Source organism: Mesoplodon bidens (genome assembly GCF_964165515.1).
Source record: "Mesoplodon bidens genome assembly, chromosome: 7".
In the NCBI taxonomy this organism is placed as follows: domain Eukaryota; kingdom Metazoa; phylum Chordata; class Mammalia; order Artiodactyla; family Ziphiidae; genus Mesoplodon; species Mesoplodon bidens.
Window position 1 is genome coordinate 29,915,578 of NC_138164.1, and position 27,667 is coordinate 29,943,244.

Genomic DNA, 27,667 nt, shown 5'->3' on the forward strand with positions numbered 1-27,667 from the left:
ATTCTAGACCTCATACAGATGCCCTTTTCACACCTCTCAGCCTCCAATGCCCCTAACTGGCCTGCCATCACTCACATCCCTGCATGGACACCCTCCTCACCTCCTCATGCTCAAGTATACTGTGCTGGGCTCCCCCACTGATAGATACTTCCTCATCTCATTTGGGCTTGATATCCTGCTCTGGACCACCACAGATTTCCCCCCACTAGCACAGATGCCTACCTTTCCTTGATTTCACCCAATGAAATGGTTTCTGAACTAAATTGTTTGAAAAAGGAAAAGAAAGGGAAAAATGAAAAAAGAGGAAGAATGAGGAATTTAATCATTGAGATAGTGTTCTGATAAGAAATGTGAGCAAGTAGATACTAAAAATCTCAAGATTTTTGCTAAAAGGTGGGCAAGATGTTTAGATATTACATCTCTCAGCTGCCAATGAGATGGCCTATATATGTGGACTGTAACATAAATATGTCTGTGTATGTCCTCACTCTCAACCATCCCCCTGCTTTCTCCATTATGATTACCCTCACTCCCACTGGCATCCCACGCCCACTGTCACCTTCAACGCTTCTGGCAAAGACTGGTACAAATAGGAAACTTAGGAAATCAGTATAGACAAAGATCATTACTATTTTTCCTCCTTATTCTAAGATAGGTTTATAAAGATCCAGACAAAAAGAGAACATGGTGACAACTCTGAGATAATAATACAGAAAGGGTTTGCAGTATTCAAAATATATTTATTACTCATTTACTATGCTTAATGCAAGTGGCAAGATAGCTCCTGTTTTGCTCTGTGCAAGATCCATCAGCAGGAAAAGTGAATGAGAGGAAAATAGAAGTATTTTAAAAACAGAAGTAACTTGTTGTTAGAAGGTGCTTTTGAGGTCCTAACCTGGTCTGCTGAATAGTTCTATTAGGAGGAAGCACACTGCCTCCACTTTTCAGCTAACTCCAAGACTTGGATCTCAGGGTGAGCTGTTATGTACCCCCTCAGAATGTCTGTCTCTCCACTGATCCCAGCTCACTCCTCTGCAGTCACGCAGAACAAGTTTAAGAATCCTGTAGGTATTCAAAGACAGCTATTATGTGCCTCCACCTGAGTCTTTAATATGCTTGCTTTCTTAACCTATTCCTTATATGATGTGTTTTGAGCACCTCTTACCTTCTGATTCCTCTCTGTAGAGGTTCCAGTTATGAACACTATTTTTTTTTAATTTATTTATTTATTTATTTATTTATTTTTTTGGCTGCACTGTCTCTTTGTTGCTGTGCATGGGCTTTTCTCTAGCTGCGGTTCGCGAGGGCTACTCTGTTGTGGTGGGCGGGCTTCTTATTGAGGTGGCTTCTCTTGTTGCGGAACACAGGCTCTAGGCACGCAGGCTTCAGTAGTTGTGGCTCACGGGCTCTAGAACGCAGGCTCAGTAGTTGTGGTACGTAGGTTTAGTTGCTCCCCGGCATGTGGGATCTTCCCGGACCAGGGCTCAAACCCGTGTCCCCTGCACTGGCTGGCAGATTCTTAACCACTACGCCACCAGGGAAGCCCAATGACCACTTTCAAATGCAGACTTTAGAGCTGGTCACACTGGTACAGGTGTGTTTCGATGAGTGCTGAGATAAATGAAGCATTTGAGCTGGCACTTCATCTCCTGCATCCAATCCCAGAATACATGCAAGACAGAAATCTCATGCCATGTAAGGCTGGTCACTCTGCTTCTAGACAGTGTCTCTTCAGAAGCAAATTGTCAAGCAAAGAAGCCAAGGAACTCCTGCTCTTCAGTGTGGTCCCCTCAAGAGCTTACTACAGCTCCCAATTCCACTGATTAGGGTTAAGTCTTGTATAATTTTAATGGCAAATATGATAGGAGTGGCAGTGTATTTCATCTCTTTTGTCCATTTTACCTTATTTTTCAAATTCATCTATTTTTTTCCCACCTCAGTTCTGGCCTCCATTATCCCACTATTGAGTTATTGCTACGTCAAGCTATTGGGATCCCACTGCCTCTAGGTTTATACACCAAGGCCAGAGTAAGCCCTCTGAAATTAATGATGTCATCCCCTTTCTTAAGAACTTTAAGTAGTTTGCCATCACTCTTAGCCTTCTGAACATAACTTACAAGGCCCAACATGACAAAAGTCTCTATCCTGCTTTATCTTTCTTTACCCTTTACATACCCAGCCTTGTGTCTGATGCTTAAGCCATGCCAATCTTTCACAAGTTTGCCTAAATGTGGCCATGTTCTCTTTCAATTTCAGGTCTTTGAACCTGCTGTTTTATTTCCCGGAACTCTCTCCCTCTACTATCCTGTCTGCTTCACCTGGCCTTCTCCTTCTCAGTCTTTAGGACACCAGATAGAGTTCCCCTCTCCTGGAAATCCTTCCCTGACTCCCCACACCTAGCGTTTTCCCTCCCATCCTCTTCCCTTAGCACACTGCATGGTATGACTATCATCACATTTATCCAAAGTCTTTCTCAAGACAGCAGGCCAGGAAGTCCACAACTAAGTGATCAGAGTGGGTACAATCTATATGCCTTGAATTGACCAAAGGAAAGTAGTCAGACAACCAGCATATACCCAGTTGTAACCCTTAGAATCATTTGGCCTTGAAGAGTAGAAAAAAAGGAACAGCCTTACTCTACTGAGTCCGAGAATAGAACAAAATGAGTAGAGTAGAAAACCCAGAAATCTGATAGAAAACAAATGAAGATTTAAAAATAATAATGGTAAAATATAGTTTGAGTTGCAAATGGTGGTATCTGGCAAATCCCAGGAACTGAGTCATCAGCACTTTCAACCACCCATGAATGCTACAATCTGGAGTGGTCTGGCCTTTTTTAGAAACCTATAATCTGCTCTGGGTCTAAACCTAGATGATGGGTGTTGACCTGAGCAGAGGACCAAAAAGAGAGGAAACAAAGGTGTATTTTCTTTCTGGAAAGGAAGCACTATGCTGAAAGAATGAAGGAATGGAGTCACCTATTTAGAAGAAGAGTACATGAAAATGTAATGAGATGAAGAAAAATCTCAGTCACCAAAATCTCTGTTAGAGAAAGCACTGTATTTGTCATAGAGTAACTGTCTGTGAATTAACCACTACTAGTCAAAGGTAAGAATCACCTGCAGGCTGCAGGTGCATGCTCGAGAAACCAGAATCATTGCTAAGTTGTTCTGTATGGCCAGGATTTAAAGTTGTCTTTGAAAAGAGAAGGAGAAAGAGATCAGAGAAAGGGAAATGTCAGAAGTGGCAAGAAAAGGAGGAACTGAGAACAGATATATCTGTTAAACCATAAGCAAAATAGGCTTAAGTGAAATATTATTTATTCAAAGAAATCTTTGGATTTCTGTGTGTCCTTCTTTTCCTGGGTATTTTGAAAGAAAATTATAAGGTAAGCAAATGTTTGCAGAAGTTCAAACTCCTGTCTCTTTAGAGACAGAGACTAAAGACCTTTTGAGACCTTCTCAGTCCTGTGATTCTATGACATTTCATTGAATCAAGAGCATGATTAAACCTGAAGAGCTATAATAAACAAACCTTAGGTGTAATTATAATATCCAAAAGTGACTGCTTGGTCTCTTTTGCTGCTGCTTCTTGTATTTTCAACAGTTTCAAACTGCAAATTAGCATTTTTTAAAAGATCCTGGGTTCCCAAGGGGAAAAAAGTAAATGCTTCTGAATTCAGAGCACAATTCTGGTTCCAAGTCAATATTTTTGTTGCTGCTATAATTTATTTGACACAGTGTATATTTTCTAAACGGTTCTCTACAGTTTGTATTAGATCTTATGGGACTAGGAAATCAAAGATGAGTGAAATATGATTTCTGCTTTTAGAGATCTCATAATATAATGTGGGAAACAGAAATACAATAAATAACCCAAAAGAAAGGGGCTAAGTACTGAAATGGAGTTATATGAAAATGCTACCTAACAAAAATTCTTATTTAAGACATGAAAAAATAGAGCCACTGAAAATATTCAGCATTGTTCTTTGTAGTACTATCATATTCTGTTATCCTGATGGAAACCTGGCAATGGCAACTATATCAAACCTCTATGGAGACAAACAACAGAACTACGTTGATCGATAATAACGCCAAATGATGCCAAATAGTCTCTGAACAAAAAGTTGGAGTTTAATTCCTCAAGGGCTACTAGCCAGGTGTTCAGATTATTTTGCAGTGTAAACCAAAAGGATCACCTCAGCATTCAAGAGGTCAAATAGGATTAGAGGATACAAAATACCCCAGGAAAAGTCAACCGTTAAGAGATACGGCTCATTGCCACCATGGCCATTTCATTCAGGTGAAATCAGGGTAAGATGAGCATCAAGGAGAAGGAAAGAAATTATAAAAGGGCAACTTGCCACTTTCTCAGGCTAGTGTACAGAAGTAAAGAATGACTTTGATTTAATGATGATGGTCTTGGGGAAAAATAAATGCAAATGTTTTAGATCATTTAGCCCCACCAGCTAAGCCATAGTTTCATGCCTACCACTGTCAGCTTGACCTTGAGTCTTGGACACCACAAGACACTCTTACTTGCCACTGTCTATTAATGATTCTAACCTCTGTTCCTGTCCCCCAAAGACTCTAAAACCAACTAGCTATTTGCAGATGAAGAAATTACATCCCTTGATTTAAAGTAAGTGTTTAACATTTGAAAGACTTTCTGAGAAAAACTTAGTATTACTTAATAATGTGAAAACAGCTGAGTTTGCATTCCTAATTAAAATCATGCATTATAATTAATGTGTGAAGCAACACTTAGGTACCTTTTCTTTCTCATTTCACTTTTTACTCATTCCTCTTTAATAAAAATTGGGGGTGGGGGAGGGGGCACACCTGATTTTAAATGACACATGCTAGAATTTTTCAAAATTCAATGCTCCAGGGAAAAAGGAACAGGTGAAATGAGAAATTACAGACAAAGTCTGTAACTCTTAATATACAACAGAGCAATAAGCTTTGAGGGAAACAAATCCAACTGCAATGACAAAATGAAAAATAAAAGTATTAACTAAAATTAAATTTCCCTTGCATTCAATCTCCAAGAAGAAAGAGAGAAAGAAAGAAAGAGAGAGAGAAAGAAAGAAATCATTCGAATGAGCGATGAGTGTGTATGACTTCAGCTAAAGTCCAGGCCATCATTGGTTTTGCAGTGACTGTTGAAAAGAAGACCTACCTTACAATAAGTACATTTGTTTTGAGTGACTACTTTTCTCATTATAATAATAGAATATTCAGAGTTAAAAGTCAGAAATTTTCTTTTAAAACAGCAACCAGGGAAATGAGACATGAGAATGAAATCTAGACACTTCTCACTTGAGCAGAAAAAAGAAAAGATGACATGGTTTAGGAAAAAAAAAAAAGTAAAAAAATAAGGCCAAAAGAAACCAGCGCCTACCTAGGGAGAACACAGGAGCACACTGTAGACTCAGCCGTAGTGGCAGGAGGACGTGTCAGAAGCTTCTTCCTGTTCCCCATGGACTCCAATTTCTCAAGAATGCACATTTTCAGCTAGAATCACAATTCTATTCTTGATACTAGAATCAATAGAAGAAGGTACACAAAAACAGGAAAAACCAGGGAGTTAAAGCTGCAAGTACAGGCAGGGTTAAAACCCTCACTTCCACAAGGTAAAGTCCAGGTACTTAATGGGACGCAGAAGACACCCTGTGACTGGCTCCCCAGACTCCTCTGCCTTGTGTCTTGCCACACTGCCTCTTGTACAAGCCAGGCCATCTCAGATATCCCACTTTCTAAAGTGCCACCTTTCTTTTCTTTTGCCCGGTTCACTGCTGCCCGTCCCACCACACTCAGGAAGCTTTCCCTGACCTCTGCAATAATTCCATAAAAATCACAACCTATGTCTGCCTTGACCCCTGTTTTATAATTGCTCTTTCGAATTGCTGTCTCTTAAACCAGCTAGTGAGCTCCCCAAGGACAGAGCTGGGTCATGTTTACTACAAATTCACTAGTGCAGGCATGTGGCCATTTGTTATGAGAATGAGTAACTGGGAGAGTTGTAAACTTTGATCAGCTATTCTTTCAACTTTTGTCGGCAAAAACTTCCTAAGCAATGTTCCAGAGAACTTTGTGGGGCCGACCGGGAAGGGATGGGGGTGGGGAGGGAATGCACAGTGAGCCCTGTGTCCTAGACAAAGAGATGCTTTTCAATTGTGGGAGTCGTTGGGTGGGGGTAGGGTTGATAAATTTAGGATATGTTTAAAAGATTGGGAGGGAGACAAGTATGAGAGAAAAGAAAACTAGAGGGTACTCTTATAGCCACTCATTCAGCTGTACTTATTTGTGTAGTCCTTCTAAGCACACTTGAAAGGATTCAAGTCAAGAGGGAGTGATACTGAGAAGCTTTATAGATAAATTATATCTTATAATTATAATTATTATGTTAAATTATAATTGGGGCTTCCCTGGTGGCTCAGTGGTTGAGAGTCCGCCTGCCGATGCAAGGGACACGGGTTCGTGACCCGGTCCAGGAAGGTCCCACATGCCGCGGAGCGGCTGGGCCCGTGAGCCATGGCCACTGAGCCTGCGCATCCAGAGCCTGTGCTCCGCAATGGGAGAGGCCACAACACTGAGAGGCCTGCATACCGCAAAAAAAAAAAAAAAAAAACTATAATTGGATATTATATATGTGTACATAATATATAATAATAGCAAACATTTATCCAGCACTTTCTACATTTCAGGTATCATGATAAGCCTTTATATACACTATCTCATTTGATTCACATAACTCAATGTATTAAGTTTTAATATCCTCATTTCTTAATTAAAGAAACCGAATCTCAGAAAGGTAAATTACCTTACCAAAGATCACACAGCTGTAAGTGCCTGCTTATCTTGCATATATGTAAGTAATTGAAGAAATCAATAACTTAATTTAACAGAAATTTCCCATCATTATGCATAAGCAGACTTGTCCAAATGGTAGATATTCTAAAAAAAGTTTCAGGACTATTGTCTTGTTATCAAAACATCACCTACATCTCAAGTGGGCCAATAAGTCCTTCCCAAAATGGAATGTTGGCCTTGTTTAGATTCTGGTTAATTGTAAATGAGCCATAACTAGTGAATTTGTTTCCTTTGAATATGCCCCAAATTATTAGGGAAAGGTTTATAAAACAAAATTAAGGTTTTATTTAACTATCATTCTTGTTTTAAGAAAACATTTATTGACATAAGTACTTTGGGATTATAGAATGGAGGGATCAGTAGTTCTGCCTTCATAGACATTAAAATAAAATTATTTGAGAAGCTTGATAAATGCAAAATACATTTTTAATTGCTGGGAACACTGAACAGGAACCCCTGTGGTTGTTTTATTGTGTGCTCCTGAATTACTAAAATTATGTGGTCTAAGACAACTAGCCTTTATTTATATACACCTCTTTTAAATCACTGCTACCCACACTGCACTTTATTCACAATTTTTCTTCATTTAAAAACACAAATCTTTACATTTAGTGACTTCTTTATTCTATTAGAATCCTCGCTGAAGATTTTGAAATGACCACATTTGCAGAATTTCAGTATTTAAAATATTTTTTTTTCTTCTTTAGACAGAAACATTAAACCTAATAATGGGCGCTGAGGAGCAATAAAACCAGAAGTCTAAAATCAAATTATTTTAAGTCATTATTATTAAATTTATTTTAAATTCAGTTCACGGTGTAAGTTTTATTGAGTTCTGTCCTTTCTCACAGAAATCCTAGCTGACGGTTCTGCCATCACATAATCCCACTCCCTTTGTCTTCCTTGTAACTTCTCTTTCTCAGATGAAACATTTTCTAGTTGGCTGAGAGCTTCCAGTAGTCTGCCTTCATAGCTACCTCAAAGAAAGAAAGGCTCTGCCCATCCAATTCCAAATTGAAGGATTTCATTGTTGTTGCTAAACTGCCCTAAAGTTCACTGGAAAGGGTGGATTTGTGTGTCCGGCTGGCAAGCCTCCCATATGTTCCCTTTTATGTTCACTGGAGCCCTAGAATATTCTTAAGAAATGCACCTGCCCACCCCCACCTCCCGCCACCCACAATTATGCTCAGTGTTGATGGAATCCAAACCATACAGAGCACAGTATTTGTAGATGTAGTGGATGCTATGGTGCAATGTCTAGATGCTCCTCTGAACTAAAGGATTATTCCCCCGGCTGTTAGGAGCACTGTAGACGACAGCCCTCAATCCTTAGCCCTTTTCTGAACTGCTTCAACTGAAGAGATTTTGCCTCTTCCAAGGCAAACCACATCCTTATTACATGTGGGGGTTATAAGGCAAATCAATCATGCTCCAACTCAGGACAACTTTGAAGGACCCTCCAGAGCTGTCCATGGGATGCTGACACCATCCTGAGAGTATATCACAGCTCAGCTTCTCCTTCTGCTTAATCCTGCTTCTTTCCCCTCCCTTCCACAATTGGTGGTCCCAAGAGCACTCCCCCATAACTTCCTACACTCTCATGTCCACTACAGAGTGTGTTACTAGGGGAACCCCATCTGTAACAATGGACAAATTCTTACTTTGATATATGTACCACAAAAATTAACATGTTAGATATGTCAACTCCAAATCATATTATGTTTAACCTTTTTCTAAAGTCTAAAGAAACTACTAGGTTTACAAGAAGACAGGGGTAGCTATACTCATATCAAACAAAGTAGACTTTAAAAGAAAGACTATAACAAAAAGCAGAGCATTGTATAATGATCAAGGGACCAATAAAGAAGAGGATATTATGCTCGTTAACATATATGTGCCTAATAATGCTAATTATTAGAGAAATACAAATCAAAACAACAAGGAGATACCACCTCACACCTGTCAGAAAGTCTACAAATAACAAATGCTGGAGAGGATGTGGAGAAAAGGGAATTCCCACTGTTGGTAGGAATGTAAATTGGTGCAACCACTATGGAAAACAGTATGGAGGTTCCTCAAAAAACTAAAAATAGAACTACCACGTAACCCAACAATTCCACTCCTGGGATATATCCGGGAAAAAGTGAAAACACTAATTCAGAAAGATCCATGCACCCCAGTGTTCACAGTAGCACTATTTACAATAGCCAACATGTGGAAGCAACATAAGTGTCCATCAACAATTGGATAAAGAAGATGTAGTATACATATACAATAGAATATTAATCAGCCATAAAAGATAATAAAATTGTGGCATTTGCAGTAATGTGGATGGACCTAGAGAATATTACACTTAGTGAAATTAGTCAAATACTGCATGTTATCACTTATATGTGGAATCAAAAACATAATACAAATGAATGTATATAGCAAAACAGAAACAGACTCACAGATATAGAGAATAAACTAGTGGTTACCAAAGGGGAGTGGGAAGAGGGGGAGGGGCAAATTAGGGGTATGGGATTAAGAGATACAAACTGCTATGTATAAAATGGATAAGCAACATGGATATATTGTACAGCACAAGGAATTACAACCTTTATCTTGTAAGAACTTTTAATGGAGTATAAACTGTAAAAATACTGAATCACTATGCTGTACACCTGAAAATAATATAATATTGTAAATCATCTATACTTCAATCTAAAAAAAATAAATAAATGGACAGGCAGGCTAAGAGAGATGTGTAGGAGGGTGTCCCTGACTGAGAGAATAAAATAGGAAAGACAGAGCAGGATTACAGCTCATGGCACAATTCAGGGGTGATGAGGAGTTCATTACAGCTATAGCAAAGGCTGCAATGAGAGACACTGGGAAAAGAGGCTGAAGATGGCAGGGCCAGGACAGGAATGTCATGCAAAGGATCATGAGCATTTTCTTAGAGGCCAAGTAGAGCCATTGAAAGATTTTATGTACATGCTAATATGATTATATTGTATTTTTTTAAATGTTACTTTGGTAAGAGGATAGTTTGGGTAAGAATGTTATAAGACTGATACAGAGAGACTGGTAAGGAAGCTATTTTAATAATCCAAGTAAGAAATAATGAAAGCCTGAACAGAGACAGTGAAGGAGGAAAGAAGGAAACAGACTCCAAAGACACTGCAAAGAAAGACTTCACAGGACTTAGTAAGCCGTTTAGAAATGGAGATTATGTTCTTTAAAAATTTTATATATATGTTTAATATTATATTTTAAATATTTTTGAAATAACACTGATAATCTCTAGATGGTAGAATTGTGGGTGGTTTTTAATTTACTTTTTAATCTTTCTTTTGATAAATAATGGGCATGGGTTTTGTAAAATTTTTGTAATAACAAAAAAAAATTATTAAAAATAAGTAAAGATGGGACTTCCATGGTGGCGCAGTGGTTAAGAATCTGCCTGCCAGTGCAGGGGACAAGGATTTGATCCCTGGTCCGGGAAGATCCCATATGCCGCAGAGCAACTAGGCCAGTGAGCCACAACTACTGAGGCCACGCTGCCTAGAGCCCGTGCTCCGCAACAAGAGAAGCCACCACCACAATGAGAAGCCTGCGCACCGCAACGAAGAGTAGCCCCCACTCACCGCAACTAGAGAAAGACCACGTGCAGAAGTGAAGACCCAAAAGCAGCCAAAAAACAAGTAAAGACAACCCAGTACAAATTAGCACAGCTAGCCCAAATCTTGATTCTTAAATGTTGTTCTCCAATAAAAGGAACCAAGACTCCTTGGAAAAATGGCTGATTCCAGCCTTTTTTTTCACACACACACACACTGTATTTTATTTTTTCAAGAGATAAATAAACTGATACCAAGCATTGTAAATGGATGACCACAACAAAAGCAACAATGCCTGCAATTACTAAACACAAAACGCACTCATACTCTGTCATAATATTGACATTCAGTCCAGTAATCCTCCACTGTAACAGCTCCTTTACTTTGCAGTGAAAATTGATTTGTATATTTTTTGCCTCTGAGTCCTTGTGGGATTTTTTTTTTAATTCAAACAGAAAGTCACAAAAATTATAATCATCCTCATCAGTTCACTCAGTCCCATGTAATTAATTTTTTTTCATCTTGAGCTTTTGTTAGCACTTTTATGAATTCATCAGTTTTCCATTAGATTTCTGAAAATGCTTATTCATTCAGTTCAGCAGTATAGTCAGTTACCAGAAACCTGTACTTGTCAGAGTCTTTTCCATGAATTCCTTGAAGATGAAACCCTTTTATAGGAACATATTTGCAAAAACATCAGAGTACACCCAGAACTGTTTGTAAATGACAGAAAACTTAAAAATGACCACGGTTAAAGATTTGATGAAAGTTCATAATAATGCAATTGACAAGGAAATTTAGTTGTTTCTGAGATATATATTTTAAAGTAATAACTAGAATTATGACTTATAACATTATACTAGATCATATAAGATTTTTAGAAATTTCATGTAATGTCTGAAACATTTATATTAACATATTTCCATACAAATAACCCAAAGAAAGTTTAGTATTAGTTGTTTTTGTTTGTTGGTTGGTTGTTTTTTTTATACCGCAGGTTCTTATTAGTCATCAGTTTTATACACATCAGTGTATACATGTCAATCCCAATAGCCCAGTTCAGCACACCACCATCCCCGCCCCACCTCGGTTTTCCCCCCTTGGTGTCCATACTTGGTGTTTGTTCTCTACTTCTGTGTCTCAACTTCTTCCCTGCAAATCGGTTCATCTGTACCATTTTTCTAGGTTCCACATACATGTGTTAATATATGATATTTGTTTTTCTCTTTCTGACTTACTTCACTCTGTATGACAGTCTCTAGATCCATCCACGTCCCAACAAATGACTCAATTTCGTTCCTTTTTATGGCTGAGTAATATTCCATTGTATATATGTACCACATCTTCTCTATCCATTCGTCTCTCGATGGGCATTTAGGTTGCTTCCATGACCTGGCTATTGTAAATAGTGCTGCAATGAACATTGGGGTGCATGTGTCTTTTTGAATTACAGTTTTCTCTGGGTATATTCCCAGTAGGGGGATTGCTGGATCATATGGTAATTCTATTTTTGGTTTTTTAAGGAACCTCCATACTGTTCTCCATAGTGGCTGTATCCATTTACATTCCCACCAACAGTGCAAGAGGGTTCCCTTTTCTCCACACCCTCTCCAGCATTTGTTGTTTGTACATTTTCTAATGATGCCCATTCTAACTGGTGTGAGGTGATACCTCATTGTAGTTTTGATTCGCATTTCTCTAATAATTAGTGATGTTGAGCAGCTTTTCATGGGCTTCTTGGCCATCTGTATGTCTTCTTTGGAGAAATGTCTATTTAGATCTTCTTCCCATTTTTGGATTGGGTTGTTTGTTTCTTTAATATTGAGCTGCATGAGCTGTTTATATATTTTGGAGATTAATCCTTTGTCCACTGATTCATTTGCAAATATTTTCTCCCATTCTGAGGGTTGTCTTTTCATCTTGTTTATGGTTTCCTTTGGTGTGCAAAAGCATTGAAGTTTCATTAGGTCCCATTTGTTTATTTTTGTTTTTATTTCCATTACACTAGGAGGCGGAAAAAAGATCTTGCTTTGATTTATGTCAAAGAGTCCAGCTATTTTTATTATAACATGTAATAACATGTAATATTACATGTTAACATAGCATATTTTTATAACATTTTCAAAAAAAATAGTGAGAAGAGTGGCATTGTTTCACATTTTAAAAAAGCTCTTTAATGTCTGGGTTTATAGAAGAAAATTTGTTTCTCATATCTGCTTGTGCATTTAATCTGTTGCAGTATTACATATCATGTAGTCTCTGAAAAACTATACCATACATGTATGAAAGAATGAGCATAGGGCTTCCCTGGTGGCGCAGTGGTTGAGAACCCGCCTGCCGATGCAGGGGACACGGGTTCGTGCCCCGGTCTGGGAAGATCCCACATGCCGCGGAGCAGCTGGGCCCGTGAGCCATGGCCGCTGAGCCTGCGCGTCTGGAGCCTGTGCTCCGCAACGGGGAGAGGCCACAACAGTGAGAGGCCCGCATACCGAAAAAAAAAAAAAAAAAAAAAAAAAGAATGAGCATAGAGAAGGAAAATAATGCTTAGCAATATAGCGGAATTTAACCCCATGGATCCTGTGAAAGTTCCTCATGGACCTCCCTGGGTGCCTGGACCACAATATGAGAACCACTGGATTAGATAACAGTACTGTATCCAAAGTTAGTTTCCTGATTTTGACAATTTGACTAAGGTTATGTAATATGTTAACATTTGGAGAATCTGTGTGAAATGTAGTTGAATTATTTGCACTATTTTTGCAATGTTTTGTAAGCCTGAAATCATTTCAAAACAAAAAATTTAAAAGATAGCAAAAATTAAATATGTATTTTCATAACTAAAAAGCCATGGAAGAACAAATAGAGGTATAGAGGATCAGGAATCAAGGATAAATTCCTGATTTCTGGACAGATGTTGGCACAGTGATAGTAAAAATGTTTATCTACCAGTATGGCTGAGTAATGGTGAATCAAAAGGCCATGAGCAACCATGACAGTTCTACCAGGGCATAGAGGCTACATACCATCCTGAAGGCTAGTGTCATTGCCAAGCTAGAGAATGTAAGAGGAGTTATAGGCTGGGCCAGGGGTGGAAAAGGCACACTGCAAAACACAATGAGCTTTATTTTGGACTTACTTGAATTTGAGAGGAGAATTAGTCTGAATTTTGAATGCAAGTGACAAAAATCCAACTAGAACTGAACTATTGGTTCAGATCAAGGGGAAATTTACCAGAAGACTCACAGAGTCACAAAAAAAGATATGTATCTAAGCCTCAAGGAGCATGAAACACTTCCAGCTCTCCCCAGTCCCCTTCTCCCCTCCCCCTCCCTTATCTCCCTCTCATTTCTGCTTTATTTTCTCCTATGGGCACCTGGAATTTCCACCTAGTGGGGGACATGGCTGCAAATAACTTCAGAACCTCACATCTCCAATCCCCCAGAAGGGATCAGTCTCTAAGTCCAAATTCAATAATCCTGGAAAACTGGTCTAATTCTTGCCCTTGTGTCACTGATTAGACCATTCCTACACCAATTAAAGGTAGCCAGAAAAATGGGAAACTGTGACTGGCCCAGCAAGGGTCAGATACCTTTCTCACCTGGATGAATTTTCTTTCTTCCAGGGAGACACAGCCTAGAAGAAGTTTCATTCAAATTACATATTTGAAAGTATAACTCCCCAGTTGACCAGTGCCGCTGCTCTAAGCAGACAATACAGTAGATGCCCACTATGCAGTGACTATGGAAAGAGAGTAAAGTGGAGATCCCAGGAGACTGTTGGATATATCTTAAAAGATACATCATCTGGCTATTTTGCATATTGCTGTTGGGGGCAGGGTGGGCTGGAGAACACAGGGTTTTGGGGTGAAGACACACAATGGATATCTTTTTTAATTGTTGCTCTCCATACCCTGCATAGAGGTTTTAAATAATTCTTTTGAATATATTCAGTATGAAATATTTTTAAAAAGATATGTCATCTGGGTTGATGATAAAAGTTGAGGTTTCATCAGCATATATGTGGATCTTGAACTACAGTAATTTATGAGGTTACCCAGAGAGAACACATAGAAGATGAGAATACATAGAAGAGAATACACAAATAAGATGATTAGTGATGGGCCTTGGAGAAAACCATTTAAAGACCTGGAAAAGGAAAAGAACTTAAATTAAGGAGACTAGGGAGGAGCACAGGGACATGGGTGTAATGTGGTATAATCTGGCTAAAACGCTGGAATGGGAGCACATAAACTGAGTATGGTAATGATGTCTTTCTCTATTCAAATGTACTCATAATTTTATTGTTTTTATTACCTAACTTGATAAATTTTTTAGATATTTTTGAATTCAGAGAACAAATAATTTAATTATTTAATTTTCCCAATTTAGGATGACTTGTTTCATGTACATTTAAAATTATATCACATTTCTGACCATTGTAATTTTTTCTGGGAATTTGAGAGGTCATATAACTCTCCTTCCTCAATCAGGGCTAGACCAAGGCTAAGCTAATATTTAGCCTGATGATTTGGCAACTTTCAAATCTACACTCTTTGAAGATTTCTTCAATGCTTAGTTAAAGGACGTCAGAAAAAAAAACACCTTTTCCATTAATAAAGATCATATCTTTTGTGTATAAAATGAGATTTATCACAGGCACTTAATGAATCACAAACTTTTAACTTGTTTGGACTTATCTTTTATTTCTATTTTTCCCTTACATAATTAAGCAAAGCTAAATTTAATTTGCATGAGTATGGTTTTACAGATTGTTTACAATAAATTTTTTTCTCTCTTGAGTGTTCTCAAAATCTCTAGCATTTATTCTTCTCTTTAGTGGATATAACAATTTAAATTTACAAATAGCTTTCACGCTCTTTCACTAGCTCCTCAGAGCAACACTGTGAAGTAGCTCCTCTTGTGTGAGTCTAAATCCTATTTTTCCATAAGTAAGGTGAGCTTGAATAATTTAGATGATTGGTTTTTAAATGTTTTCTTTTTTTAATTTTCATTTTGAAGCAACTTTAAACTTACAGAAAAGTTGTAAGAAGAGTAGAAAGTACTCTCAGCTGGAGACCTCATTCACGTTCTGCCAATTATGCCCCAGGGGTCATGTCCCTCTCGTTTCCTTCAACCTGGAACAGATCCTCTGTTTTTCCTGGACTTTTAACTCTAAGTGACCGATCCAAACAGGTAAGAGAGGAGCCAAGATATATAGCTTTTGCAGCAAAGACCAGGTGGTTGGAACATCAAAAAATTATTGTTAATTAAGGAAAACCAGACATCTCAAGTTAAGGAAATTAGTGCTTTTCTGTGTATGGGAAGATGCAAGAGTCTGGGCTCAATGAAATCTTTCCTTTGATATGCACCTCAGCTCCCTGGGGTCAGTATCCTGTGCTTTCTCACCCTGAGTCACCTCGGGGTGTACTGTCATGGCTGCAGTGGCTGACTGTTAGATGGCAGGCATCCTGTTTCTCTCCTGAGTTCCCTCAGGGCTCACTGTTGGAGTGGCCGTAATGTGGTGGGTTGATGGCTGCAGCATCTTTTGTTTACTGATATGGCAGACAATATGTTCTATTCACACTTTCATGACCTTGACATTTTTTTTTTTTTTTTTTTTCTTTTTGCAGTATGCGGGCCTCTCACTGTTGTGGCCTCTCCCGTTGCGGAGCACAGGCTCCGGATGCGCAGGCCCAGCGGCCATGGCTCACGGGCCCAGCCGCTCCGCGGCATATGGGATCCTCCCAGACCGGGGCACGAACCCGTATCCCCTGCATCGGCAGGCGGACTCTCAACCACTGCGCCACCAGGGAGGCCCAACCTTGACATTTTTGAAATTATAGGCAGTTATTTTATAGAATGTTCTTCAATTTGGGTTTGTGTTTTTGGCCAGACTATCACAGAAACTATTGGGTGACGTATAGTGTCCGTTTAATCCCATTACAGGTGATGGTAATTTTCTTCCTGAGTAATACACATTTTGTGAGATGATACTTTGTAACCATGTAAAAATCCCCTTCTTCCCTCCATTTCACCCACTAGTTCACCCCTTGATGTTTCTTGCCTGAATCAATTATCACTAAGATGGTTTCCAAATGGCTATTTTCCTAAATTGTTTCCTAAATTGTTCTTTCCACAATTATTTGTTAGTTGGCTTTCTACTGGAAGGAAGAGCTTTCTCTTCTCTTCATTATTAGTTTGTTTATTTCAGTATAGACTCATAGGTTCCTATTTTATTTAATGGACTGCAACCTATTACTATCATTATGTATTTTGATGCTGAGCAGCATCCCAGATTAGGCCAGAGGGGCCCAACAAGCTAGCTGTGTTCTTTTGACAGGCCTCCATCATTATTTGAAAACTTCCTTGCTACCCGGCACCACACGATGTTCTGGGTTCATCTTTTCATTTTCCTCCCCCAACTCTAGAATCTGCCATTTCCGAGAAGCCCTGGTGCTTTTTAGTCGAGGTAGCATTTGGAAAACAAAATCTGGCTGCAAAGTGTGCATGTTGTAGCTGGTGTGTCCCTATTCCCAGGCCCTCTCAGTGGACACTGATAGGAAATACATACATGTATACACGTACACACATGCTTGCACATTTGGCTCCATATTTATTTCTGTGTCTTATAAGTTTACACCAATACCCTCATTCCCATTTGCTCAGGCTTCATTCATTGTAGCTTCCCTCCTGTCTCAGGCTTCATTCATTGTAGCTTCCCTCCTGTCTGTAGCTGTACCTCTCTTTTCTGATGGTGAGAAATTTGACTCCTGTTACCTTAGTTCTCGAGGTGTAGTCAATCTCTTGATCCTGCCCCACATACACACACCCTGGCCCCTGCTCAAGCTTGCCTTACCCAAGTTACCATACCCATTTGGCCTCATTTAATGACTTTTTGATAAGAAAGGGAGGGAGGGAGGGAGGAAGGGAGGAAGGAAGGAAGGAAGGAAGGAAGGAAGGAAGGAAGGAAGGAAGGGAAGTGGGGAGAAAGAGAGAGGGAAACAGGGAAGAGGCCGACGGGAGAAGAAAGAAAAGAAGGAAGACAATAGGTTTTTTTTTTAATGGTGTGGGGGGGGGGGTTGGGGAGAGAAGAGCAAAAGCCAGTTCAACAGCTAGAGAAAGAGGCAAGTGGATGCCATGTTCAAGGTTAAAGGGTCCTCAAGGCTGCCCTATTTCTCTGCTCCATCTACTCTCTCCGTAGGTAATCTCATCAAGTCTTGTAGCTTCACCATCACCTATACTTAATGCCTCCCAAATTTTTATCTCCAGTCTCAACCTTTCTCCTAACTCCAGCTTTACATCCCACTGCCTTCCTGAAATCATATGTAACAGATCCAACACAGAACTCTTGACTTCCCTTGCTCACAAATTCACACCTCCCCTCATCTTTCTTATCTCGTAAAAAATAATTGATATTTACTGAGTGTTTAGTATGAGTCTGACACAGTTCCAATAGCTTTAAGTGCCCCAACATTTAATCCTCACATTTCTGGAAGGGATGTATTATTACCGTCATTCCTATTTTCCAGATGAGAAAAGTGAGGCACAGAGAAATTTGTGCTGCAGGCTGTCAGTGACCCTCTCAGAGTCCTTTAAACCTACATCAGATGTTACCTACAGTCAATTCCTACTCTTTCTGAGGGCATTTTCTAGTCACAGGCACATACCTGGTCCACGTGGGATAGTCTAGAGGCTTCTGAAAAGGAATGTCCCAAGAGCAACCTCAACCAATTGTAATTACTAGATAAATAGCCCAGCTGCCCCTCCCCCTTCCTGAGACAGTTCTGAAGTACGCTCCACATAGGGTCCCCAGTGGGGCTGAACCCCAAATGCCCACAGTGGTAAGCTTCTCATTCATGTACACTTTATTAGCTTTCTCCCCTCCCCAGGGAAATGACACAGGAAGCCCCTCCTAGCACTTCTGGGGATCACTGCACCTAAATCGTTTCAGAGTCTGCTCTTGCAGGAGACATTAATTGCCCAAAGTCACACAGATACCTAGTGATGGAGTTAGGACTTAACTCCGGACATACTGCCTCAGACTTACGTTCAAAATCACCATGCTGGGCTTCCCTGGTGGCGCAGTGGTTGAGAGTCTGCCTGCCGATGCAGGGGACACGGGTTCGTGCAAAAAAAAAAAAAAAAAAAAAAAAAAAATCACCATGCTTTACTGCATTCGCTCACTATTTGCTCAGACATAATGAGATTCAGTCTTTTTTTTTTTTTTTTTTTTGCGCTATGCGGGCCTCTCACTGTTGTGGCCTCTCCCGTTGCGGAGCACAGGCTCCGGACGCGCAGGCTCAGCGGCCACGGCTCACGGGCCCAGCCGCTCCGCGGTATGTGGGATCTTCCCGGACCGGGGCACGAACCCGTGTCCCCTGCATCGGCAGGCGGACTCTCAACCACTGCGCAACTGCGCAACCAGGGAAGCCTGAGATTCATTCTTGATTCGTCCATGATACATACAGGCCATCAGCAAGCCTCAGAAGCTCTCCCTCTCTCTCTGTATCCTAGATCCGATAAGTTCTTCCCACCAGCAGCCCTGGAACATAAGCATATATCAGAATCTCCTGGCAGGCTTGTTAAAACATAGGTTGCTGGGCCTCCATCCCCAGAGTTTCTGATTCAGTAGGTCTTGATGGGGCCCAGGAATTTACAAATCCCCAAATGATGCTAATGCTGCTGGTCCAGGGGCCACACTTTGAGAACCCCAGTCTTACCACCATCACCTCTTGCCTGGACACCAAGCAGCCCAGCTGGTCTCCCTGCTCGCACTCACACATGTCCACAGCAGCCAGTTTTCCTTTTAGACACGTTGGATGCACTGTGGATGCCTCCCATCACATGGGGAGTCTGGTGCAGGAATCCAAGCCCAGCCGAGATTCCCCCTGCTGCCGCTCTGACCCCTCCACCACGCTCCCCTCGCTCACTCTGCTCTGGCCTCCTACTCGCTCCTGGCTCCTCCCCAGACATGCCAGACTCTACACCACCTAAAGGCTTTGGTAGCTACTGTTCCCTCTGCCTGGAATATTCTTCCCCCTAAATACTGATGAGACCCACTTTCTCCTTACATTTAAATCTCTGCTCAAATGCCACCTTCTCACTTCTGCATTCCCTGCACCCAGATCAGTGCCTGGAACACATAGAGGACACTCAAAAAACATTTTCAAACATATGTAAAAGAAAATAGAAGAGGAGGAAGTGGTGGTGGGGCTGTGGTAGATCCTTCAAAGTGATTGAATTTATTTTACATGAAGACAAAACTCTAGAGGAAAAAAATGGAGATTTCAAAAGAAACTACTGGGCAAGCTATCAATTTCCAGAAATTGCTGATTCCTATACTGAAATAGGTCTATAATTTAGAGAATTGACTCATTAAAATGATTGGGTAAGTGGAATGTGTTCTAATGGGACTTCTGACATCCCACCCCTTACAGAGACTGCTGTAAACACATTTACTATCCAACCTCAAAAGCTCACGTTAGTGATCATTGCGTTACAGGCCTGGGATTTTACAAGAATAAACAAAATGCTAACTATATTGACATGTTTGTCTCTCATGGTATGTGATCTAAGATAAACATAACTGTTAGCCCTCTGACCCCAGCTTCCTACAACTCACCCCTCGGTGACCCCCTCCAGTCTACACTGTGTGCTTGCTCCTTTCAGAGCAGTCTTTCTGTAAATGCAAACCCAGTCATGTCATTCCTGGGAAAGAAACGCTCTAGTGGTTTCGCATCACAAACCCTTAATGTCTAGATGCCTTAGCCTGGCACACAAGGTTCCATGACGTTGCCCAGTCCACTCCTCTCCGTGCCCCTTAAATAAACCCAGCAAGCCCTCAAAAGCCCTTGTTGCTACTGTGGCTGCTCCAGACTTGCTCTGGGCATTCGGCTCACCTTCTGCCTTCTTTGTTTTTTCAACATGTTCCAGCTCTGTGCCCTGGAACCTCATTTCATTCCTGCTCTTGGACCTCAGCTTGGGGTCTTGTTCTTGTTCTCCTGGCTTTCACCATTGCCCATGGCTCACCCAGCAAATGATTCCTGGCCTCTGCCTTGCTGATTCAGTCATCGGAACTGTGGGTGAGAGGTGTCCTCCAACAGACAGGTCTCTGCCTACATTTTCTGCCGCATCTCCTGGTTCTGCCCCCAGATAGACTTGTGCATAGAAATACCTTCAATTTCCTAGGAATAGATGCCTTTCAATATCTCCTCACCCCATAATCCCTCAGCTTGGAATTCTCCCCTCCACTTCCCTTGCCCAGTCCGCCTTCTGGCCTCACCCACCTTGCTGGTGAACTCAGCTAAAGCTCCTCTCTACCGAAAGCCAGCCCTGACCCCCCTTTCCTCCATCCCACTCCCACTCTCAACAGCCCAGGAAGAAACAGGTTGGCCCTCTTCTGCCCTCATCTAGACTCCAAAATACCTCTGTTACTCCACTAATTACACTGCGGGACACTTAGAGTTTACATCTGAGTCTCTCCCTGGAGACTCTGAGACCATGGTAGGTAGGAACAGGTTTTTATTTACCTTTTGTACCTCAGCACTAAGCCTAGTAGCAGCACATAGACTAAACGCAAGAGTTTTCGACTGAGTAAATAAATGAAGAGTGGGCAAACAAATGAATCAGTAAAATATGCCATTGAGTTCATCATACAGATTTTCTCAAATACAAACTTAAAGGGTACATGGATATAGTCTCTCAAAGTTTCACTGCTCTTTTTTGCGGCGCAAATGTCATACTTTTTTTAAGCATAGCTGGTGTACATTATAAGTATAGGTGTACAATATAGTGATTCACAATTTGTAAATTTATAGTTATTATAAAATATTGGCTACATTCCCTGTGTTGTACAATATATCCTTGTAGCTTATTTTATACCTAGTAGTTTGTACCTCTTAGTCCCCTACCCCTATCCTTCCCCTCCCCCTTTCTCTCTCCCCTCTGATAACCACTAGTTTGTTCTCTATATCTGAAATTTTCACTGTTTTTAAAAAAATGTATGGTAGCATTAGAGGAAGATTTACAGATATGGTTAGGTATAAGGCCTTACCACCTTAACACCATTGTTGTCATTTCCCCAGGTTTTCTTTTTTGCCTTTATACTTTTCTTTAGCAGAAAGAAACAAATTTGCCCAATTTTGTGTTTTCCTTTTTCGGTTAAAATTGTTCTTTTAATATTTTATGCACTGCTATTTCCTTTCTAATGACTAAATTATATAACATTGAATTGTCATCACTTACATAACCACTTCCCTATTTTTAGACATTTAGGTTGTTTCCAAATTTTTGCTCTTATAACTAAGAATAAGATAAACACTTTTGCTTTTATTCTTTTAAATTGATTTCACACTGAAAATTCTTAGGAATATGCAATATGTCCAAAAAAGTATGAACCCTTTTATGGTTCTTGGTATATAGTGCCTTTTAGAAGGATTCTACCAATTTGCAATGTAAAGGCATTTTTTGTCACAAAGATTCAGGCCATTTCTAATATCTTACTCCAAGTTCTCAATCTTATTACAGGAGAAAACTTTAAGCTCCTAAAGTATAAAAACAATGTCTCATATCTCTGTACTTCCAGTGCCTAAAAAATGATTGATGCTCAATAAATATTTATTGAATATGTGAATGAATGTAGGTATTCATATATATATATATATATATATATATATATATATATATAAAATATTCCCTTTTTCTTTCTCTCCTCTCCTCTCCTCTCCTTTCTTTTCCTGTTCTTGGTGAAGATAAACAAGTTGGATTCTGCTTCTGGAAGGGGCTGGCAGGCCCTCTTTGAGCTTCTCAATTCTCACAAGTGATGCCAGATCATTTGATTATTTTCTGTATGGTGTTCTGAGGGTAGTCTTTGGTTTCAAATACACTTTTTCTTTCTTCTATTTTTATTCCACCTGATTCTAAAATATTTGTTTACCTAGAAATTCAGAATATCAGTTAATATTATTCTCTATTCTTTTTTTTTTCAATGTAACTGTCTGATTTAATGTAAAAGTCGGGGTAATAAGAAAGGTATTAGAAGGCACAAAAGTTAGAAACAAAAGTTAGATCTCTGGTATCAGATAGCCTAATAATTCACATAGATTATTCTAACTAATCTACAAAAATGTTAAAGCTAATAACTGCATTTAGCAAATTTGGAGAATATAGTCAACATTTAAAACTCAAGGAAGAACTATACAAGTAAATTAAAAAGTATCAGAAAGTAAAGCAAAAGTGTTTAGGGATAAGTTCAACAAAACTTATAAAATAACTCTGCACTAAAACTTACAGAACATTGCTAAGATAAATGCCAGAGGACCAAAATAAATACATGTTCATCAAATAAAAAACCTATTATTTAGATAACCATTCTTCCATAATAGACATTTTTATTAACATCTTTATTGGAGTATATAATTGCTTTACAGTGGTGTGTTACTTTCTGCTGTATAACAAAGTGAATCAGCTATACGTATACATATATCCCCATATCCCCTCCCTCTTGCATCTCCTTCCCACCCTCCTTATCCCACCCCTCTAGGTGGTCACAAAGCACCGAGCTGATCTCCCTGTGCTATGCAGCTGCTTCCCACTAGCTATTTTACATTTGGTAGTGTATATATGGCCATGCCACTCTCTCACTTCGTCCCAGCTTACCCTTCCCCCTCCCCATGTCTCAAGTCCATTCTCTCCACCTGTGTCTTTATTTCTGTCCTGCCCCTAGGTTCTGCAGAAAACTTTTTCTTTTTTTTTTTTTTTAGATTCCATATATATGTGTTAGCATATGGTAATTGTTTTTCTCTTTCTGACTTAACTTCACTCTGTATGACAGTCTCTAGGTCCATCCACCTCACTACAAATAACTCAATTTCATTTCTTTTTATGGCTGAGTAGTATCCCATTGTATATATGTGCCACATCTTCTTTATCTATTCATCTGTCGATGGACACTCAGGTTGCTTCCATGTCCTGGTTATTATAAATAGTGTTGCAATGAACATTGTGGTACATGACTCTTTTTGAATTACGGTTTTCTCAGGGTATATGACCAGTAGTGGGATTGCTAGGTCATATGGTAGTTCTATTTTGAGTTTTTTAAGGAACCTCCATACTGTTCTTCATAGTGGCTCTTTCAATTTACATTCCCACCAACAGTGCAAGAGGGTTCCCTTTTCTCCACACCCTCTCCAACATTTATTGTTTGTAGATTTTTTGATGATGGCCATTCTGACCTGTGTGAGGTGATACCTCATTGTAGTTTTGATTTGCATTTCTCTAATGATTAGTGATGTTGAGCATCCTTTCATGTATTTGTTGGCAATCTGTATATCTTCTTTGGAGAAATGCCTGTTTAGGTCTTCTGCCCATTTTTGGACTGGGTTGTTTGTTTTTGTGTTACTGAGCTGCATGAGCTGCTTTATATTTTGGAGATTAATCTTTTGTCAGTTGCTTCATTTGCAAATATTTTCTCCCATTCTGAGTGCTATCTTTTGGTCTTGTTTATGGTTTCCTTTGCTGTGCAAAAGCTTTTAAGTTTCATTAGGTCCCATTTGTTTATTTTCGTTTTTATTTCCATTTCTCTAGGAGGTGGGTCAAAAAGGATCTTGCTGTGATTTATGTCATAGAGTGTTCTGCCTATGTTTTCCTCTAAGAGTTTTATAGTGTCTGGCCTTATATTTAGGTCTTTAATCCATTTTGAGTTTATTTTTGTGTATGGTGTTAGGGAGTGTTCTAATCTCATTCTTTTACATGTAGCTGTCTAGTTTTCCCAGCACCACTTATTGAAGAGGCTGTCATTTCTCCACTGTATATTCTTGCCTCCTATATCAAAGATAAGGTGACCATATGTACGTGGGTTTATCTCTGGGCTTTCTATCCTGTTCCATTCATGTATATTTCTGTTTTTGTGCCAGTACATTACTGTCTTGATCACTATAGCTTTGTATTATATTCCTAAGAAAGACCTTCTAAACTAAAAAAATATATATCATTACAAAATGGAGTATGATATGATTTATGGGTTAAAGAAAACATTTTTACAAGTCAGGCATTCAAAGTGGAGTATATTTACTGGGGAAGTCTGAAAGAAAGACAGTGATATGGCTGGCTGTGGGCTAGAAGGCCAGCTGGTGGCTGATTGTTAGTAACCTGCCTCACTGGAGGCATTCGTCCAGCCTGGGGCTGAACTCCTTGCAAGTCAAGAAATCTAATCATTTATGAAAGCTAAAATCACTATAGATTGAGATGTAGAAAGCAGAGAAAGAGCTGAATCATTTGCAATGAGAAATAGCATCAGTCAGGGAGCTTGGGCAGGTTGGCTGGCCCCCCTTCAGTGTTGGCAAGACTCGTGGGAGTGCTAGGGAGCTGCCTGGCCACCGGGGTCAGCCAAGTGGTCCAACTCCAGCCAACTCTGAGCCCAGTGTTCCCTAGGACACTGCGTGGCACATGCATCAATGTATGTATTCCTGTAACTGTCAAGAACACAGATTTTTGAGCTCTGACAGATTTGGGTTAAAATCATGGAGCCACCACTTAATATCTACATGCAGTTCAACTAATTATTCACCTTCCCTAAGCCCAAGTTTCTTCATTTGTAAAATGAGGTGTTCTATAGTTTTGTGGAAAATGTACATAAGGTGCTTGGCTCAATGTCTGGCATATAATAAGGGTTTAATAAAAGTTTCAATACCTTAGGGTAATGCTACACACCTTTGTTTGATTCATTACATGGGTTAAGGAAAAATTTCTCTCCCTGAGGGCCATCTTATTTTTCTTATTCCTAACTTTAATCATTCAGTCACTCATTCATACATTCATTTATTCAACAGCTGTTTATTGAAATCCTATTTTGTGCCAGACACTGTTTTATGCACTAGGGATATTGCTGCAGACAAAAGATAGAGTACTTATCCTTATGGAGCTTATATTCTAGAAGTGAAATACAGACAAAAAACACTTGAACAATATATAGCATGTCAGTGTATACATTTAATGATGTAATGCTTTATTTTTTCCCCACAACTGTTATTTTAATCAATGGTCAATTCAATAACCGATGGTATCTTAGAAGTAAGAAAATGTCATATATTCATTTTTTATTAATCCTTCACAATATTTCTGTGGAATTTTTGAAAATCATGGCAAAAAACAATTCTGTAGTCTCCTATTTATGAACTGTACTGAACACTAAGCATCCATTTAATCCTCTCAACATCCCTTGACATAGGTATTATCCCCACATCGCCACCCCACCATTTGACAATGCAGGAGTAGTTTAGGAGGTTTCACAGATTGTGGTAGACATTTTCTGGGTTTGGTTTTGATTTGTTCTTTGGTTGCCCAGCACCAATTTTCTCTCTGGGGGTATTCCCATCATATATATATATATATATATATATATATATATATATATATATATATATAATTGGTGGTCTCTATGGAAGCTGTCCTGCCTCTTAGTATGGAGGCCTGTTTCTTGCCTCTGGACATCAGGGTGAGGGCACATGACCCAGGCCCAACCAATAGAATTTCTCATTAAAGACTCTGAATGCTGAGGGAGTGAGAAAAAGACATAGAAACAAGAGCAGCAGTAGCCTTGACTGTCCATCTGGAACATTGTCCAGTAGTAAGAGGCAAGGGTCCCAACAACTGATCACTCCTTGGCTCTGGTTTCTTCTGCCCTTAGTCATGTTGCTCAAGCCTGATGCTCAAGGCTTCCTGGCAGTTCTCTAAGCTACCTGATATCCTTTTTAAAAAAAAATGTTTTCTCTTAAATTATCCAAAACTGGTTTTCATAGTTTGAAACATAATAACACTGACTAGTAATATATCTAGAAAGTGACCAAGTCAATATTTAATTCTAGGTCTGTCTAAATACAGAGCCCTTTAATAAGTCAACTGGGCAATCAGTAATTTATTCAACAATTATTCATCAATTCATAACATGCACAGCAGGCACCATCTCAGCAACTTCAGTGTTGAGGATTTACTAAAACCCCTACGGAATCAAATTCAGCTAGGGTCTAGAATAAAGGAGTTCTTTGCAGTAAACTTGATTCTGTAATTTAAAATGCTTATCCTCTTACATTAGTGGTATATGGAAACTTTAGTTCTGTGTAAAGTTCTACAAAGTCTGCAGGACCCCAAAACATCAACCCTGCCCAGAGGCTACCAACCTCCTGTTTCATGTATATTATTTTTATAATCTGATTTTTCTACAGATACTATGCTTTCCACATTTCTCTGTGATACGGGCTCTCATTCCATTCCCTTTTAGTCATTGACTTGCTTTGATATGATCTTTTTAGGTTAGAATCATTTGGATTTAGTTTAGATTTGACACAAGAATGATAGAAAGAAAGGAAACTTTTGCTCCCCTGTGAAGAGAGAAAGTCAGGACAAAAAAAACACCTAGTGAGAAATTACCAGCTTGAGTTTGTCGCTTTGGAAGGGTCAAGGGTGTTGCCTAGCACTGGCCTTGAGGTAATACCTACTCATATTAATGTGTAAATGACTTATAAGAACATAAATTGCTACTCCTCTTCAGTTTTTGCGCTTAACAATCGAAGTGTCATACTTGGGAATATTGGGATTGATTACATTCACGCAAATGAAGAGTGGCTACTGGAATCTTCTAGAAATATCTAGATCATACCTTATAATCAGTTATTTACTTCAGTCTACTTCCAAAAATGGGACTTAGCAAATTCTTTGGAGTTCTGGAGGTGAGAGTATTTTCTCTCTATAGGCCCCAGAATTTCTTGCTATTGTTCCTTCACTCCCTGCCTGCATTGGGGCCATCACGATGAAATGCAACAGTGGTTTGGGGAGAAACTGGGGGAATGAGATGATCAAGTAGAGGGAAATTTCAAGGACTCATTCTTTGTTCTTCAATTGTGGCAGCTGCTGTGAAAGTGAAGTAGTAGTAGCACTACAGAGGACAGGAGAACATATAAATGCAAATTTTAAAAGATTGTTTTCATAGTATTTTCCTTTACTTAGACCAAAAAGAGACAATGAGTATATGTTTGTACATTCATTCATTCATTTATAAAACGAAATTACGTGACTTTTATATCAGTCATTCTTCAAGGAACTTATAATTCAGTTAGTTGAATTAGTCTACTAGATCTGTGGTTTTCTTCCTTTTTTCTTCTGAGGATCATGTTTTGTGTGCCTCACAGCATATAAC

At 39.4% G+C, this 27,667-nt stretch overlaps 1 long non-coding RNA gene across 2 annotated transcripts in view; it reads right to left on the reverse strand.

Annotated features, from left to right (window-relative positions):
• The window catches only part of LOC308619776, a 279,938-nt gene that overhangs the window by 97,381 nt on the left and 154,890 nt on the right, over window positions 1–27,667 (reverse strand). Inside the window, exon 8 of one of the 2 annotated variants that reach the window (XR_014016226.1) lies at window positions 5,287–5,542. The exons of the other annotated variant lie outside the window; for it this stretch is intronic. This is a non-coding gene — a long non-coding RNA (uncharacterized lncRNA). Of the gene's footprint in view, window positions 1–5,286; window positions 5,543–27,667 lie in introns of those variants that run through there. 2 annotated transcript variants of the gene reach the window in all.